Source organism: Rhinopithecus bieti, unplaced genomic scaffold, assembly GCF_001698545.2.
Source record: "Rhinopithecus bieti isolate Rb0 unplaced genomic scaffold, ASM169854v2 scaffold_8601, whole genome shotgun sequence".
NCBI lineage: Eukaryota > Metazoa > Chordata > Mammalia > Primates > Cercopithecidae > Rhinopithecus > Rhinopithecus bieti.
In genome coordinates, this window is record NW_016806193.1 from 1,001,889 (window position 1) to 1,019,837 (window position 17,949).

General features: G+C 42.1%; 1 long non-coding RNA gene across 1 annotated transcript in view; it reads left to right on the forward strand.

Moving 5' to 3' along the window:
* Positions 1-3,553: 3,553 nt before the first annotated feature.
* LOC108531524 (uncharacterized) overlaps positions 3,554-17,949 on the forward strand; it is a 34,769-nt gene continuing 20,373 nt past the window's right edge. The window contains exons 1-2 of the long non-coding RNA XR_001886184.1: positions 3,554-3,857; positions 4,070-4,169. This is a non-coding gene — a long non-coding RNA (uncharacterized LOC108531524). The remainder of the gene's footprint in view (positions 3,858-4,069; positions 4,170-17,949) is intronic.

Genomic DNA, 17,949 nt, shown 5'->3' on the forward strand with positions numbered 1-17,949 from the left:
GCATAAGGCATATAAATAAAGTATTAAGGGTGACAGCAGCAATATGCATAAAATAATATGGCCAATAGGCAGAGGGTCAACTACTTCTAGGAAAGAAAAGAGGGGATTTTTGAGTTGGGTCTTGAGGAACAAGTGGAGTGTCACCTGATAGAAAAGGCAACCTGTGCAGATTAAGAGAGAAGGCACAGTCCACATCAAAGGAAAGTGGAAGACAGATTAGTAAAACTACTCTGACATTTAATAATATTTACTGAACATTAATTATTATGTGTTGGACTCAATGCAAAGCCCTTTACAACTTTTTGTGTTTAATCCTCCAAACAATCCGCTGACATAGATTTTATTATTATCTCCATTCAGAGACCAAAGCTGAGACAGTCTGTTAAGTGGCAGGGTAGAGATTCCTGTGGACGCTAAGGATGTGGCGGGGCACTCTATTGCAGTCAGTACTTCAGAACTCATCTTCTGTCCCTATCTCCCATCTGAGAAAGCCTACTGCTCATCTGGACATCTCTATCTCAATAAATAGAAAAGTAGTGCTAACAGGCACACAGTGAAGTAAAAAACCTGGGATCATCCTAAACCCCTTCTCCCCCCATTCATTCAATACCCGAAGTTCTGACATTCTACCTCACAAATTTCCCTCCCACCTGTCCTCTTCTCTGCATTCCCTCTTGGTCAGTCCTCATTGTCTCTCACCAGGGCCACTGCAGAAGTAGGAGACACAGGAGGCATAATAGTGAAGAGCGGGAACTCCTCAGGTGGTCTCCCTGCCTTTGACCCTCTATGACTTACTATCTGTGCGACCTTGGGCAAGCTAACCTGTGTCTGTTTCATCTATAAAATGGGGACAACAGTTAGAATATTACCTGACAGCACCATGTAAACATTAGTAAGTGGTACGCAAACTTAGCTCATTTTCTCTTCCTCTAATCATTCTGCACATAACAGAGACAGTGTGTATGTGTTTTTGTTTTTTTTTTTTTGAGACAGGGTCTCACTCTGTCACCCAGACTGGAGTGCACTGATGCGATCATGGTTCACTTCAGCCTCGACCTCCCAGGCTCAAGTGATTCTCTCTTCTCAGCCTCCCAAGTTCTGGGACCACAGGTGTGTACCACTGTGCCAGACCAATTTTTTTTGTATTTGTAGACATGGGGTCTCATTATGTTGCCCAGGCTGGTATTGAACTTCTGAGCTCAAGAGGTCCACCTGCCTTGGCCTCCCAAAGCGCTGGGATTACAGGCGTGAGCCACTGTGCCCGGCCATGTGTGTGTGTTAATGCCAATCTGATTAGCACAACACCAATGTTAAAACTTTTAATGGCTTCCCATTGCCCTTAGAAATCTCTGGCTCATAACTTTCTAAATTCTAGCAATAACTGTCAACTTCGAGTTCTTCCAACATCTTGGGGCCTTTGTACAAGTGGCTACCAACCCAGAACACCAGTCCAACATCTATTTATTCTTCAAAAATGGGATTATCTTTTTTGGGGAAGCTTTCTCATTTCCACTGATTGGATAAATAATCTTTGTTACATGTTCCTACAGTTACCAACCTTGTACTTCCTTGTGGTAATATTTGTCACTCTTAAAACTCATTAGTCAATGTTTCTTTCCCTTCCGACCGAAATTTTGGAGAGGGAAAAGTTCTTGCTTGTTGGTTCTGGGTTGTAATCCCAAAGCCTAGTCCAGGAAGGATAAATGTCCACTAAATAAATGAAACTGGAATGAAGCAAAGCTGAAATTCCACATGAAGTTCCTGGGTCTTTAGTAGTCTTCGACCTCCACTACTCTTTATCAGTCTGCAAATTTGGGCCTATCACTGTTCTTCCCATGGCCAGGCCCTTTAATGTGGAGGGTCTTCAACTCTTCAGAAGTGGCCTCTCCACGGGCATTTAGTTACTGGTCACCCTCTCCTGAAAAACACCCAAGAGCCCTAGATCTCCCCTTCCCAGATATCAAAGGACCTCCTTCCTCCCTAATCAGATAACTTGTAGGTTCTCCCTCCAGTTGCCAATCATGCCCCTTCCCCTTTCCCCAAAGTGTCACCTTATTTCTGCTCTCACTCCATAGACCATCTCCCTTAGACAGTCCACAAACCCAGTCTTTGCTCCTCTAAATCCATTCCAGCTGACAAATCACCCTCCCCGACACACACATACACATCTTCTATCCTCCTGATCTACCCTAGATGGTTTCTCATCACTATACTGGCTCCTCCTTACCCCCGTAAATCTCCCAGGTACGCTTCCTGATTATCCTCCAGATACCTCATCCCTCTGTATTCCTTTTATAAATAATTCCCTGCTCCTTCTCACCCACAATCCACTCGCAGTTCAAGGCCTCATTGCCATCGACTCCATTGTCTGTGAGTCCTTCCCAATATGCCCCAGGACCCCTCCAGGTGTCACGCTCCGTATCCTGACACCCCTTGTAGACGAGTCCCGAAACTCCCGCCCCATCCCTGGAGCTCCCACTCCCTCCTAGTCCTCCACAAACCTTCCAGGCCCCCAGCCCCAAGCCCGGCACCACCGCCCACCATTCGCGGCTCCTGGGCCCTCACCGCGCCCCTAGACAAACCCGGACTCCCTCCGGTCCCACCCGCCCTTGCACCGCTTCTAGCCGTCTCGGCCACCCACGTGTGTTCCCAGCCCACCGACTACGCTCCCGGCACACCCTACAGCCCCGCGCTGCCTTCGGGAGAGCGGGCGGGGGAGGCCGAGGGGCTCCGAGGGGCGCTCGGCCTCTGGCGAGAGGAACGACTCAAGGAAGCAGCCGGGGAGGCCCGGGGCTTCGGGGAGAGGTCTGGAAGGCCGAAGCGCTCGGGCGAAGCGGCCGGGGGAGGCCGAGAGGTTCCCAGAAGCGGGCTGGGAGGCCAGGGGTCTCCGGGGAGGCCGAACGGACTGTGCAGCGGGCGCGGGTGGCAGCGAGCGGGGCCTCACCGTCAGTCACGGCTCCCATGGCGTGCGCGGCGGCGGCGGCGCAAGCTGAGGCGGCGGTTGGCGGCGGCGGAGGTCAAACTCCCACAATGCAGCCGGGTAAACAGCCATGGAGGAGGAGGCGGCGGCGCCCGCGGCCGCCTGCTCCGAACGCCTTGAGCCGCGCCCGCCGCGGCGGCCGCCGCCGCGCCGCGGGGACCCGCGCTCCCCCACGTCCCGGTATCCCCGGGGCGCGCGGGCGGCGCGAGTTGGGGTGGAGGCTAGCGCGGGCGCCCCGGCTGGCAGGGCCGGGCTCCCGCCGCCCCCTTGCCAGGCCCCGCCCGGCCCCACGGCAGAGGGCCGCCCCGGGGGCCGGTTTTGTTTGTTTTGTTTTTCCCAGGTGAGGGCTTCGCCCGGACGCCGCCAGGGCTGCTTGGTGGACGCGTGTTGCTGTGGGGCTGGCCGGCCTTGTTTTTGTTTGTGTGTGCTCTCCGGGAAGGTGACTGCGGCCCCGCCGCCCCATCCAGGGTGACGCTGCTAGGGGTGGGCTCGCTTCCCTGGGGGGTGGGGAGGGTGACGGGGACGCCCGGATCCGGCTGAGCCCGGGAGAGGCGGGACTAGGGGTACCAAGGGGGCGCGTCGCTGGGGGTCCCCGCGAAGTTGGCGCCCACTCGCGCTGGGGCGGGTCTCGAACGCCGACACTTGCGCGGGGCGCGGCCGGCAAGCAAAAAAGGCCCCGGGTTCCAGGTCGCGCGGTTCCGGCCCCTGCGGCCGCCCCCTTCCTTCCTGGGCTCGGCGGGTGCGGGAAAAAGGGTGAAAGAGAAACTTGGCGACCTCCCGGAGGAGTTCGCGGAGCGACCAGGAGCGTGTGCCCATCGTCCTCACCCGGCACCCAATTCCACCACAGAGTCGGGATCTCGTCGGTGATCATGATGGGGTGCTTTTATTTATTTTTCTCTTTGATTTTCAAAAAATGTCTATGTGACTGTCCCTATCTTAAGGGGAAGTTGAAAGTGGGGGCGGGGGTGCTCAGTGAGAAACGTTGCCTTGTGTGTAGTTGTCTGGAGCACACTGCAAATTATATTGGCATTTCTTTTCAAAATCACTTTGATTCAACTTCGATAGCTTTCTCGTAAATGGCACGTTTAGGTGGTGAGAGGTGGATGAGGAAACAGGCACCAGTACAACTGATTTGACCTCCAGTGGGATAGATACCATTAGCACCAGGATCGTGTCTCAGTTGACACAGGTTTGTTATTTTATTCAGTCATATCGTTGTTTTCCAATTTTCCTGTCCCCCAAGTAGATCTTGCATCTTCATATCCGGCATGAAGAAGTTGTGTGGGATAAATTTGGTTGTTTCACTTTCCTTACTAAATTTAGGTACATTATCCGTGTTTTCCCCCCAGTTCTTTCAAAGAGAAGTTGCAGATGCAAATGTATTAAAGTGAAGTGTGTTTAACCTCTAGCAAGAAATATGTACAATTTTAGTCATTTTATGTGAGACCAGTGACTTCAATAATACCATTACAGTGCTCTCAAGAATTAGTGCTCAAGAATTTAACTTTCGTCACAAAGACAAAAATTACTTTATGTGAAGATTCTGAGATGTAACTTGCCCTCCCCTAGGGTGTGAAGTTTCCCTGACTTTGAAAAAATACTGACCTAAACGCTGGCTGTAGGTAGGCATCAGAGCCTGTTCATCTCCTTTGTTTTAGGAGACAGGGCACTCTAAGTGAAGAACTGTTTTAAATCTTAAGTACTGCAAATTGTAAACTGAAATTGTCGATTGATTGGGGTTCACAATACCAGGTTGCATTTTGGTGGGGATAGTTATTTAGAAAGTAATCGTCATGTGCTGAAATGTTCTTTTTTAAGTGTTTTTTAATCTTATAATACTGATTTTGAAACATTTCTTATATACTGATTTTAAATAGTATCTAGCTATTTAAAATAATCTTTAATATTTTCATGGGAAAGTATCACAGTCCTCTGTAACTTAAATTTTCGTGAGATATTCTGTCAGTTATTCATAGATGGAATACTGTTCAAACATTTTTATAAGTTCATTTGATAACTTATAATTTTGTTAGATGATGCTAGAAATTTTCTAGAGTAATAAGACCAAGAGGAATTTGAAAGACTTTAAAGTTTGAGCTGTACCTGAAAATAAACATTCCTGAAAGTTATTTTATTTTATTTTTTTTGAGACAGGCTTCCTGTGTTGCCTAGGTTGGAGTGCAGTGGCACAATCATCAGGGCTTACTGCGGCCGGGAACTCCCGGGCTCAAGCGATCCTCCCACCTCAGCTACCGACTAGTTGGGGCTACAGGCATGTTCCATGATGCCTGGCTAAGTTTTCATTTTATTTTGTAGAGACGTGATCTCACTATGTTGCCCAGGCTGATCTGGAACTCCTGGGCTCAAGAGATCCTCCCGCCTCAGCCTCCCAAAGGGCTGGGATTACAGGTTTGAGCCATTGCGTCCAGCCTGAAAGTGCTTGACTCAAGTGGTGAGAAACACATAATTTGAGCCTTTATGAACTCTTAAAATCTGCTTTGTCAGCTACATGATTTTACTTGCAATTGCATTCACACAGATCTATTCGTTGAACATTTAAGAATTGTCTTTTCATCATATTGTATATCTCGTGTATATGAGAGAACATCTTTTAGTAAACATTAGGAGTGGTCTTCTTTTTACATATTAACCTGTTGATGAATGTTAAAGTAGCAAAGACTCAAGCCCTTACCCTTCTAATGTTTCTTCTTTTCAAGGAAGATCTTTATGGGCAGAAACACAGAAATGGAAGTAGCAGATTTTAAGAAAACTGATTCAGACTTTGAACTTGTATGACCTTATATTTATTGATTTATTCGAGTCATAAGATTTCAGTTTTTTTTTTTTTTTAGAATATGAAAGACTAGTTAAGAAAATTTGTGTGTTTATTTGATATTTACTTTCTGAAAATATAAAACTGATGTGAGACCTAGCTATATGGTCTTTATTCTGGGCCCGTGAAATAATGTAAGGATTTTTGTAATATGCTTTTAGAACAAGGGTTATCCTGGGGGTCTGTGACCCTCCAAGGGTCGGTTTCAGGGGATTCCTGAACTCCCTGTAGTTGTGACCAAAACTTTTGTGTATGTGTATTTTTCTGGAAGAGGGTCTGTAGTTGTTAAAGAGATCTAGGACTTAAAAAAAAATTAGAGACACATCTTTTTATTGAATAAAATGGAAGTTAGAAATATTTTCTTTTTTCTTTTTTCCTTTTTCCTTTGAAACAGGGTCTCACTTTGTTGCCCAGTCTAGAGTGCAATTGCATGAACATGGCTCACTGCATCCTTGACCTCAAGTGATCCTCCTGCCACAGCCTCCCAAAGTGCTGGGATTACAGCAGGCATGAGCCATCACAGAATGACCATTTTAAAGAGAAAACAACAATTTTGAAAAGTAGATCTATGTGCTCATTACTTGCCTTTTAAAGTTATCTTCAGGCTGGGCACAGTGCCTTACACCTGTAATCCCAGCACTTTGGGGGGCTGAGGTGGGTGGATCATTTGAGATCAGGAATTCAAGAGCAGCCTGGCCAACATGGTGAAACCCCATCTCTACCAAAAATACAAAAAAAAATTATCCAGGCGTGGTGGCATGTGCCTGTAATCACAGCTACTCAGGAGGCTGAGGAAGGAGAATCACTTGAACCCAGGAGGCCGAGGTTTCAGTGAGCTGAGATCACGCCACTACACTCTAGCCTGGGCGACAGAGTAAGACACTGAAATAAATAAATAAATAAATAAAGTTGTCTTCAGACTTAGAGGTATAAAAGCACTTCCATTTTATTCCCACAGCAAAGCACTGGCTATCAGTTGATAAGCCAACCTGGTCTGACATGCTAGTCCTGCATGCACTGTGGCTGTGGTTTTAAAAAATTATATCCAAAAATTCAGACCAGATAGTTCGATGGTAGATAAGCAAAGATTTTATCTTTACACCAGCCCTTGGAGTAAATGCGTCTTTCAGCTCCACTCTCTTCTCTCCAGAAAATTTGAAATTTGACCCCAAGAGAATCATTCTAAGAAAATGTGTTTGTGCCTTGGCAGGACAGTAGAACATGATTGGGAAAACACAGTTTGAGTCAAAAAAGACTTAAAATTCAAATTTGGTTTCCTTTATTCTAGTTACTTACCCTGCTTAACTCTTCAGTTACTCATCTGGATATGGCTAACTAGTACAGTTGTCACAAGGCTGGCTAGAAGTTTCCTGTATAAAAATCTTAGCTCCTCTTTGGCCCACAAGAAGGACTTATAAGCCAGATTTGGGGAACCAGTAATAAACATCTGAGGAAACATGTATATTAAGGGTATAGGATAACAAGTATATTATTTCCAAATTGGTGTGATGAAGATGTTAACACTTAAAACATTTTTTTTTTTTTAAGAAAAAGATTTTCAGAAATGAGTTAGGATTGAGTGGTCCCCAAATGTAGATACTTAGAGGAAAGTGGAAAATGATGGTTTATTTGGCAGAGTGGAGGACATGGATGCTGCTTGGCAGGAAGAAACAATAGCCACCCACTAGCATTGTATTTCTCTCTGTGGGCAAGATTCCATTTAACATTTTCTCTTCACTTATAATCTGAATTAAAAAATTAAAATACTGCACATGTGCTTTATAGGCCATCACTCCTAAAAGTGCTTCACCACCCCTTTCGTTTTGAGACCTTCACAGGTAACCCAAGGAGTTCGTGGGTGGAAGTTACATTTATCGCCTTAGTTCTTTAGTTGTCTAATTCTGCTGGCATTTAACCTCAGGAGTTCATGGGTAGAAGTTACATTTATCGCTTTAGTTGTCTAATTCTGCCGTCTTTAAAATGCCTTCACAGTTGGGTACATGTGTTGATTTTTCTCAATAGGAAAGGGTCTGGCAGAACTGAATCATATTTTACTTTAAATGCTGAAGTAAGAGAGGGCATTGTGAGTCAAAAGAAAGTGTGAGATATATAAATAAAATACTGTATAATGCTTATGGCCATAAAAATAAACTTGCTTCTACTATTTCTATAGTTTTTCCCTTTCCTGTCATTTATTTGTGGCGATCATTTATGCCTTCTTCCCTTACGTTGGGAAATGGTTATGATCACAGGCTTTAGACTTTGAATATGGCCTTGATTCTCATTTCCTGAGCTCTCTGGTTGTGTTTAACTTGGTCCAGTCTACTTCTCTGAGTCTAGAGGAGATGACCATTAAATGGGATAATAAATGCAAAAAAATTTGCTTAGTCCTAGGCCCCTAGTAAGTACTCAGAAAGTGGTAGCCATTTTGAAGATAGTTACATTCTCATCTTTAGAAGGAGATATCATACATCTTTTTTTTTTTTTTTTTGAGACGGAGGTTCATTGTTGCCAAGGCTGGAGTGCAGTGGCATGATCTTGGCTCACTGCAACCTCCGCCTCCCAGGGTTCAAGCTATTCTTGTGCGTCAGCCTCCCGAGTAGCTGGGATTATAGGCATGTGCCACTATGCTCAGCTCATTTTTGTATTTTTAGTAGAGATGGGGTTTCGCCATGCTGGCCAGGCTGATCTCGAGCTCCTGACCTCAGGTGATCCACCTGCCTCGGCCTCCCAAAGTGCTGGCATTACAGCCGTGAAGTACCGCATCCGGCTAGAGATATTACACATCCTTTTAAAGAGAATACCTTTATTCATCCTTGTTCCCACTTAAACCTTCTGGAACCATCTTACTTTCAACTCAGAAAAACCTTTTACATTTTCTTGTTATCGTAGGCAGGTATCCCAACATCTTGACAACCTATTGGACTTTTCCATTGTTCTTAGCTAATGGGATTGCGTTCTCTATTGGCCTGGCAGATTATATCAAAATCTTGGATATGTCAGGGGCCAAACCAACAAGCCTGCACAGGTTTAGAGCTGTGATCCTTTAAAAAACTATGTGATTTTATAGCCTGGAACAGAGGTCAGCACATTTTCTGTAAAGGACCATATAGTAAATATTTTTTACTTTGCCAGCCATCCAGGTTTCTACACCTACTCAGCTCTGCCATGATAGCAGGAAAATGGTCATAGATATAAATGAGTGGGTGTGACTGTGTTCCAAGAAATGTTTATGGACACTGATAATTTGAATTTCTTACAATTTTTATATGTCACATCATATTTTATTTTTTTCAACCATTTAAAAATGTAAAAGTCATTCTTAACTCCTGTTGTATAAAAATCTTAGCTAGATTTGGTCAATGGGCCATAATTTGCAGAATCCTTGCCTAGAATATTAGATGGATAGATTTGTGGCTTTGCCAAGCAACCACCCCCAACACATGCACACACACACATATGTGTGTGTGCTCACACACTGCTGTTTTATTTAGCATACTCTGCTTTTGGTATGGCAGTTTGGTCTAATGCCCTCATCTCTTTGGATAGGATGAAACTTTAGTCAATAAGTTGTTATTAGTCATATTGTGTGGCCTTCTTAGCACATGCATGATTCTATCACCAGTTAATTTTATTTATTGTTAGGTGTTCTCACCTTGCCCATTTTTTAATAGAGCTTGATGATTGGACCCTCTCAGATGTGATGGTTTTTGAAGGCAATCGGTGCTTTTGGGCTGTCTTTTGCTTAATGTTCCTGTTAATCCTTCTTTGCCCTGGAAGGGAAGTAATTGATACTGGCCCCTCAAGTTGCTAACTAGACCTTCTTACCCTAAAGGAAATGTGTATCCTAGTCTTTCCCATTCCCTTTCTGCGTGATGTTTGGTTCTATAAAGCACACAAAGATTCCTCTTGTGTTCTAACCCCTGGAGATTAGCTCCAGGATTGGCGTGTACAGAGCATGTAGATATATACTTCTGTGTGTAATTTCATCCTGCCATCACTGAAGCTCTGAGGGCTGCTGCTTTTAGTTTCACCTTTTCACTCTCTCTACCTTTCTCTCCTGGCCATTGTGTAAGGATGCAGATTTGATGACCTGGTAACTGCTCTAACTGATTAGTTTATTTTTTGCTTCCTTTCCTGCTTTTCAACATTCTCTACTGATTTGCTTATTTTGCAGCAAGTACACTCTTTTTGGAGTTTACCTTTTCAAAACAACATTGTGCTGAAAATAAAACCACTAGAAATTATTTGGGTGTTGTAGGATTTTTCCCCCTTCAAATGTACAGTAAATACAGTATAAGAGGCATGAGTCAGTATTTTAGATAGAGATAAAATGCAATTTTAAAAATTGCCATTTTATATATAGATATTAGAGATGTAAAATGTGTTCTTTTAGCATTTAAGGATTTCCTTCTTGTTAAAAAAAAGTAAATTTGGTACATATCTTTTGGATGACAGTTTGAGCAATATGAACCCAAAGTTATTACAAAAAAAGAAAAAAAAGATAAATTCACATCTAGGAATTTAAAGAAACAGTTGGTGAAGTATGCACAGATGTATGTTCCAGACTTCTCACCTCTCCTTTAATAATAACAAAACATAGAAAGTGATCTAAATATCTATTGATGAGGGATTAATTAAGTGAATTAGGGTCTATCCATGTAGTGGAATATGCTGCAATCTTTAAAAAGCATGATGCAGTCAATATTAATTCATAGGAAAAAAGGGTATATAATGAGACTATGTATAAGATGGAACTTTTAGAATAGGATTTTGGTCATCTTTGAATTATATGGAAGAAAATGCCAGGAGCAAGAATTGTTACAGGGGAGAATCTGTTTTAATTATTAAATTATAATCTAGAACTAATTTTGATTGTTAAACAGATTATAATAATCTGGTTTTTAAAAAATTAAAAATCAAAACCGTTTATAATTTAATGCTTTAATTAAATTATCAATTAAATTGTTCCTTTTTTTCCTTAGCCAGTTACCTTCAAATGCAACTCAACTTTATTTGCACCTGCATCTTTGTGGTTTAACTATGATAATTTTAGCAAATTTTCACTTCAGTTATTTTGGCTTTGGAGTATGTTCTATGTCCTATACCCCTCATTCTGGTAGAGATACAGTTCATTTTTACATGAAATTAGAAACGTTGATCTAGCCTTGAAGAATGAGAAACGTAACCACATCTGGCTGTGACATAGTGACTTTTTGTGGACTTTGGGCCTTACAGTTTGTTATAGGAAAATTTAGGAAGTGAATAGACTATAAAATATAGAAATATTATGATAATTCATGAAGCATGTCTGTCAGTTATCTATTGTTAACTACCCATTCCAAAACTTTGTGGCTTAAAACACATACCATTTTTTTTCCTCATAATTAGGGCAGAGCAATTCTTCCATTGGTAGTGCCTGGCCTGAGGTCACTAATGTGGCTGCAGTCCTCTTAAGTCTTGAGTCAGAACTAGTTAGTCAAGCTGGGATATCTCTCTGAGCTCCACATAATCTCATCTTCTAGCAGCCTAGACCAGATTTCCTCAGGTGGAGGCACTTTGTTTCAAGAGGATGAAAACTGGAAGGTTTCTGGAGGCTTAAGCTTAGGAGTCACAAAGTACCACTCTGCCATATTTTGCTAGTCAAAGCAAGTCACAAGGCCAACTCAAATTCAAGGGGTTGGACAAAGATACCCCCTCTTGATGGCAAATGCTGCCAAATCATATTGCACAGGATAGCCTACAGGGAATTGTTGCAGCCATCAACCTATGTGCCAACTTGCTTCTATTATATTAACTATGTTTGTTTGCCATGGCTGATAAAACTACTCTGAGGAACAGTGCTAAATGGTTTCCTGTGTTATCTCTTGGGATAACAGCTCTACATGTAGGTAGTATTATCCCATTTTAAAGGTATGAAAAGTGAGCCTTAGAAAGGTTAAGTAACCTGCCCTAGAGCTTTTATCTAGTTAGGGACAGATCTTAGGAGTTAAGGAAAATTTATCTCTATACCAGTGTTTCTTAATCCCATCACTAAAGAACTTGCATGGGGGAGGGAGAGAGGAAGGGTGGGAAGTGGGAGGAAGCATGTTTTTTAAAATCTCAAAATCCATTATCTTAAAATTTTACATGAATTTTGTATTCTACTCTATAATGTATTCCTTTTCAATGTAAAATTAATGGTTTAATTGCCAATCAAATTAAATTTTGTCCCCCCAGTTTTTAAGAAAATGCAGTTCTTCTAGACACAGTATAACAGCTAATCAGCCAGAGATCTTTGGTTGTAAGCAGTAGGAACTAAATCTGACTAAACAAAAAAAAGAGGTTGCTGGAGGGATGTGGTGACAATAATGCCAAAGAATCAGGCTTCAGAGTGAACCAGATCTAGAGCAGCTTCAGGGATCCAGGTAGCAGGACTCGGTAGACAGTCTTCTCGGGATACAGGAGAGCTAACCTCTCCAGCAGTTTTTAATCCCACTTTCTACTGAGAGTGTATCTTTCATGCCCAGACTGGGTCCTAGCAGGTGCCTTGGTTATTGCCTCACTCAGACAGTACCCTTTAGGGGAGTTGTCATTCCCCAGCAGTGGGAATTGATGGAGGGCAGGTAAAACCAACAGTTATTTACTATCTGAACATCTGTAGGCCACTCACTACGCGTGGACTTGGTTTAGACATTGTATCACATATAAGCAGCACCATAATGATCCCTGGTTCACCCCTCTCCTTCCCAACCCTACATCCAAGGGTTTTGTTTTCTTTTTGAAACAAGCTGTCTCTCTGTCACCTAGGCTGGAGTGCAGTGGCACAGTCATGGCTTACTGCAGCCTTGACCTCCTGGCCTCAAGCAGTCCTCCCACTGCAGCTTCTTAAGAAGTGGGGGATACAGGTGTGTGCCACCATACCTGGCTAATTAAATTTTTTTTTCTTTTTTGTAGAGACTCTGTTATCCAGACTGGTCTCCAATTTCTGGGCTCAAGCCATCCTCCCACCTTGGCCTCCCAAAGTGCTAGGATTATAGGCATGAGCCACCACACCTGGCCCCAAGGATTCTTAAACCCCCATCTTTAAAAGCATTCTTGTGGCTCTACACCGTCTATTTCCATTTAACCTTACTGGTACTTACCACTGTAAGTGCAGTACTACATGTGTTTTTTACATGGTAATCTTTCCTGAAATATACATTTTCCTGATTTTTAAAGAAAAGCATATAGACTCTAACCATTTGTTGGTAACAGAGTCACTATAAACATTTTTATCCAGTGTATAGTGATCCTCTTAGAACCCAGTGAGATAAATAAAGTTTGTGGTCTCTGCACTAAATTTTCTCAAATTTCTCTGCATTTATTTTTCTGTCTTCTTGTGTCTAAGTGCTTTCACTGTAACTTTGCTAATACTTTAAAATAAGCATGTTAGATTTTATAGCTTGTAGGCTGAAGGTGCAACCTACATTTATTTGGCCTTTGTAAGTATGAGTTAAACCACACTTCAAATGATAAAATGCTGTACATATACAGTGTGATTTTATGCAGAGCATTTTCATGTATGTCCTCCTGTTTCATTGTATATTCCAATCCTTTGAAGTCAGGGAAGAGGAAATATTTTCTCTACTTTTCAGCTGAGGATAAGGTTTAGAAAGGGTGATTTCCTCTCCAGCCTAGGACTATTGCAGAACCTAGGTGTTCTGATTTTCCATTTAGGGTGGTTCTAGAACAGTGGTTTACTAACTGCAGAAGCCTCTTTTCTGGATTCTGAAGTTTCCAGGCTGAACTGGAGATGGGTAAACTAATGTTTGGCCTCATTTGAGTAATGTTCCCTTATTGTAGTGACATTGGTGTGTGTCTTAGTCTGTTCAGGCTACTCTAACAAAATACCATAAACTGGGTAGTTTGTAAACAACGTACCTTTGTTTCTTACAGTTCTGAAGGCTGAGAAGTCCATGATCAGGGCACCAGCAGATTCTGTGTCTGATGAGGGCTTGTTTCCTGTTTCATAGCTGGTGTCACATGGTGGAAGGGTCAAACAAGCTCCTGGGACTCTTTCGTAATGGCACTAATCTTATTCATGAAGGTTCTGCCCTCATGACCTAATCACCCCCGAAAAGGTCCCACATCCTATTACCATCACCTGGAGGGTTAGGATTTTATTTTATTTATTTTATTTTTATTTTTTGTAGAGATGGGGTTTTGCCGTGTTGTCCAGGCTGGTCTTAAACTCCTGAGTAGCAAGTGATTCTCCCACCTCAGCCTCCCGAGTAGCTGGGACTGGAGGTGCATGCCATCACACTCAGCTAATTTTTTGTGTTTTCTGAATAGACAGGGTCTTGCTTTGTTGCCCAGGCTGAGCTCAAGTAATCCTCCTGCCTCTGCCTCCCAAAGTGCTGGGATTACAGGTGTGGGCCCCTGTGCCCAGCCTAGGATTTCAACATGTGAATTTGGGGGACATAAACATTCCGACCATGACAATGTGTAATGGTGGTGTCTAGTAGTCACCTTGGTAATTAGTAGCTGCTGTAGTTTATTCTTGCCTTGGAGGCCCAGCATCTTTTTATTTCCCCACAGATAGCCAGTTGAGGAACTGATTTACCTCATCTCTTCTTGCCACCATTAGCTGGGTTTGAAGTACCTCTTGGAGCCCTTGGATCTGGCCTTTTTTACTTCTTTACAATGTAATTACCACCTTGTGATGTAGTCACTTGTCCTCTCAGCCCCTGGACTCTTCTTTTAAATGGTCTTGTCTGTTTTCTGCTGACGAGTCTATCACTACAAGAGGTTTTGAGAGAAGCACTTGACACTTTTGTTTAATTAAGGTCTCCATATAGTTTTCTGTTAATAGCAGGGTTGTATGTTAGGCTCTTTCCCCCCATTACTTTTAAAGTTTCATTGTAGTCTGGATCATAAACTTGTCTGTAGTGGTAATATGGTGGTTCTTGTTTGGCCAGACCATTTTGTAAATAGACACATCCCAAGACTTCTGTAGCTTTTGGAACCTTGTTCTGACATTTAACACTTGTTTTAAAGTTGTCTTTTTCTAATTTGTTTCAGGCACTGATTTCTACAGCTTCTAACCATGTTTTGATAAGCGCTAGTCAAAAAACTATTTTTTCCTCTTGCATTTTTTTGTTTGTTTGGTTTTTGTCTTACGGTTTTGTAGATACTGTGAGCCTTTGGAATCCTTCGACTTAATTCTAAAAGAATGCGAGTAAAGTTCTACATTGAAAAGTAAATATTTTCATTTCCTTATACTTTTTTCACTGGCATTTTTAAGTTTTAGCATACTGAACACAAAGGCATTTTTAGTGTTCTGGCTGCTCTAAGAGGAGATATTTAAGGCTCCATTCTCTGTGTCCTCCATTCCCTACCCTGTTGATTATTATTATTGTGGTAGTTATAACTATAAATCATTTGCAGATCGAAGTTAGAAAAGAGACCATTTGCCATTACATTAAGACAGTTTAAAGGAATCGCTTGTTCAAATTTACTAGCTTCCTGAAGCTAGTAAAGATGTTTATGGTTTCCAAGATTCCCTGTTAATATATTTCAACACTACAAGACAGTGAATAACACATGTTCAGCTATTATAGATTATGAGGAAAGCTAGTTCCTAGAAAAGATTTTTCTGTACTATAAATGGCACTAAACTGAAAAATCAGTTGTTGTAATAAACAGCGGTCCTGATCTGATAGTAGGCAGGTTTCTTGGTGTGTCTGTTCTTTTAGCTAACGGCCAGCAATGAGTAGCTTTCTTTTCTGTAGATCTGGTGTCAAGTATTAATCAGCTGTAGACTGGAAAGTTTTTATTGGCTAGCATTTGTAGTGGAGGAAACACTAGTCTGTTTTATCTGTCTCTTAGCCATATAACTGCATATGATATCATCTGCATGGCGTTCTTACAGAGAGAAATAGTTGTATTTTCATTTGTAGTAAGAGTACTTCAGAATATTAAAATAGTGAACTTTGACCTTAAAGCATCTAAATTGTCTCAGTTAAGATTGTGACATATACCGGAAAAAATTTACACCTTAAATTCAATTTAGCATTCTTGTTTTGCACATTTTGAATGGTTTTTTAATTTAAAAACAAAGTCCATAGAATGATTGTACTATTGAAAAATCTGAAATCTCAAAACTAAGGAAGGTAATTTAGATTTTAAGTTTCAAGAATTACATAAATTTGGGTCTTACAGAAAACTGAAATTCCTGAATGCTTACAGAGGTTTTGTTTAAAATTTTTTTCATGATTACAGAAATCATAAGTGTTTGTAGAAAACTCAGAAAATTCCACAGATAGAAGGAAATAAGTTACTCATACTTCTACTACCTAGAGATATCACTATTAGTATTTGATGTATATCCCCCTGGCTGCTTATGGAGTTCTCCAATAAAATATACTTTGAAATGGTATGCTTAGAAGTAAGGGTAGAAGAGTGGTAGAAATGGGTACATAGTGTGAGCCAAATTTTGTTAATCCTACTGTTTGTCAGACTGCCTGCTAGGTGTTGCCTTCAGGCTGATGAGAGCTGCCTGGCCCTTTGGCCAGCTTGGGCTGATTTGCAGCAGAGCATCTTTTCTTAGACAACTGTCTATATCTGTCTGTGTCTTTCTTTATCTTAGCAACTGTTTTTTGTCAGCTCCAAATTCCTGCTGGTTGCAGAGGGAGAGGTTTGGGGTCCTTATTGGAGTGACTTATTGATATGAGCCATAAATTCTTATCAACCCCCTGGAATAATTCTTTAAATCCGCTCTTATTCAAAAGAATGCCCGAATATTCACAAATACAGTATCCTTCAGATTACTTGCACCAAGTAACAGCAAGGTAGAGTATTTACAGACTCCCAGGTGATTTCAATTAACATCTAACCTCAAATCCGGTCGCCTTGGTAAGAGAAAAATCCAGAGAAGGAGCTCAAAGCAGATTATAGTATAAACATATGCCAGTCCTCTCCTGTGGAAAAAGAAAAGTGCTAATCTGGTCAGAACTGTTAAAGAGACAGGCAAGGCTGAGCACAGCAGAATTCTCTCATCCTGTTCATCTTTTGCATTAGTGCAGAAGAAGGATTTATCCCAGGATGAAAGAGAAAGAAGGAAGGATGGCAGGCAGGTGGCTAGTAATAGGAGATGGTTGATTCTCTTCCTGTCTGCCTGGGCTAGTGGTAAGCAGGTCCTGGGTCTGAAAAACTAGCAAAGTGAAGTGACACACAGGGCAGCTTCCCCAGGCAGTGATACAACTTCTTGGTATTCAGTGTGAAAATACAAAGCTGACTTTGATTCCTTGCCATCAGCCAGAGGAAACCCAGGAGAAGTAGGAGGCAGTGGCATCTCTTTGTAAACATTTTATTCTTGACAAGTAACAGACTCCTATCTAGAGAATTATAAGCGTTGGCCCCTCCATTCTGCTAGCTGTCTTTCAGGAGCACTCTCTGTATTCTCCTGCACTGACCGGTCTAAAAGGTGTCATTTCTGCTCCCATGCAGTGCTTTGTGTGAAGAAATTAATTTGCAAGATCAATAACCATTGTGATAACTGCTCACATGCAAAAGAGAGATTGCTGATTTTACAGGTGTATGGTTTGCATTCTTAGATCTGGCAGGAAACAGAATCCAACTCAGATGGTTTAAGAGACTTTAAGTGAAAGAATTATCTTCGGAAGGATGGGCAGAGTTCAGGATGACATGGGTTTCTGTCACCTAGAAACTAATAGCAATGGCAGGCTGTTGTCACTCCTAGGTCTGAGGTAGCAAAGAGAAGAAAGTGTTACTAGAGTCTAGTGAGAGCTGGAGCCATAGTGGATGGGCTGCTAAACAGGAGCTATCGTACTGGAGGGATTCAGCCACTGCCAGAAAGGGAGCCCAGAGCAGGGAGGGAACAAGGAGGGAATATTCTCCTCTCTGACTTTTTTCTTTGCTCTTTGATCTTTTTCCAGTGCCTCTTGTTGGCCAGACTTACCTCAAAGCTGGCCAGCAGGTGAGTCTATGATGCTGCCCATAGAGGTCAGCCTCTTGGGACTCAGCAGGGCCCAGAATGGTGGAAAGTGGATCAGACAAAATTATTACCATACCCTATAGCATATTCTTAATCTCACTTTCATAGTTTTATCTCATCATCCTCATCTCCTGAAATCCCAAAATAAATCTTAAAGCA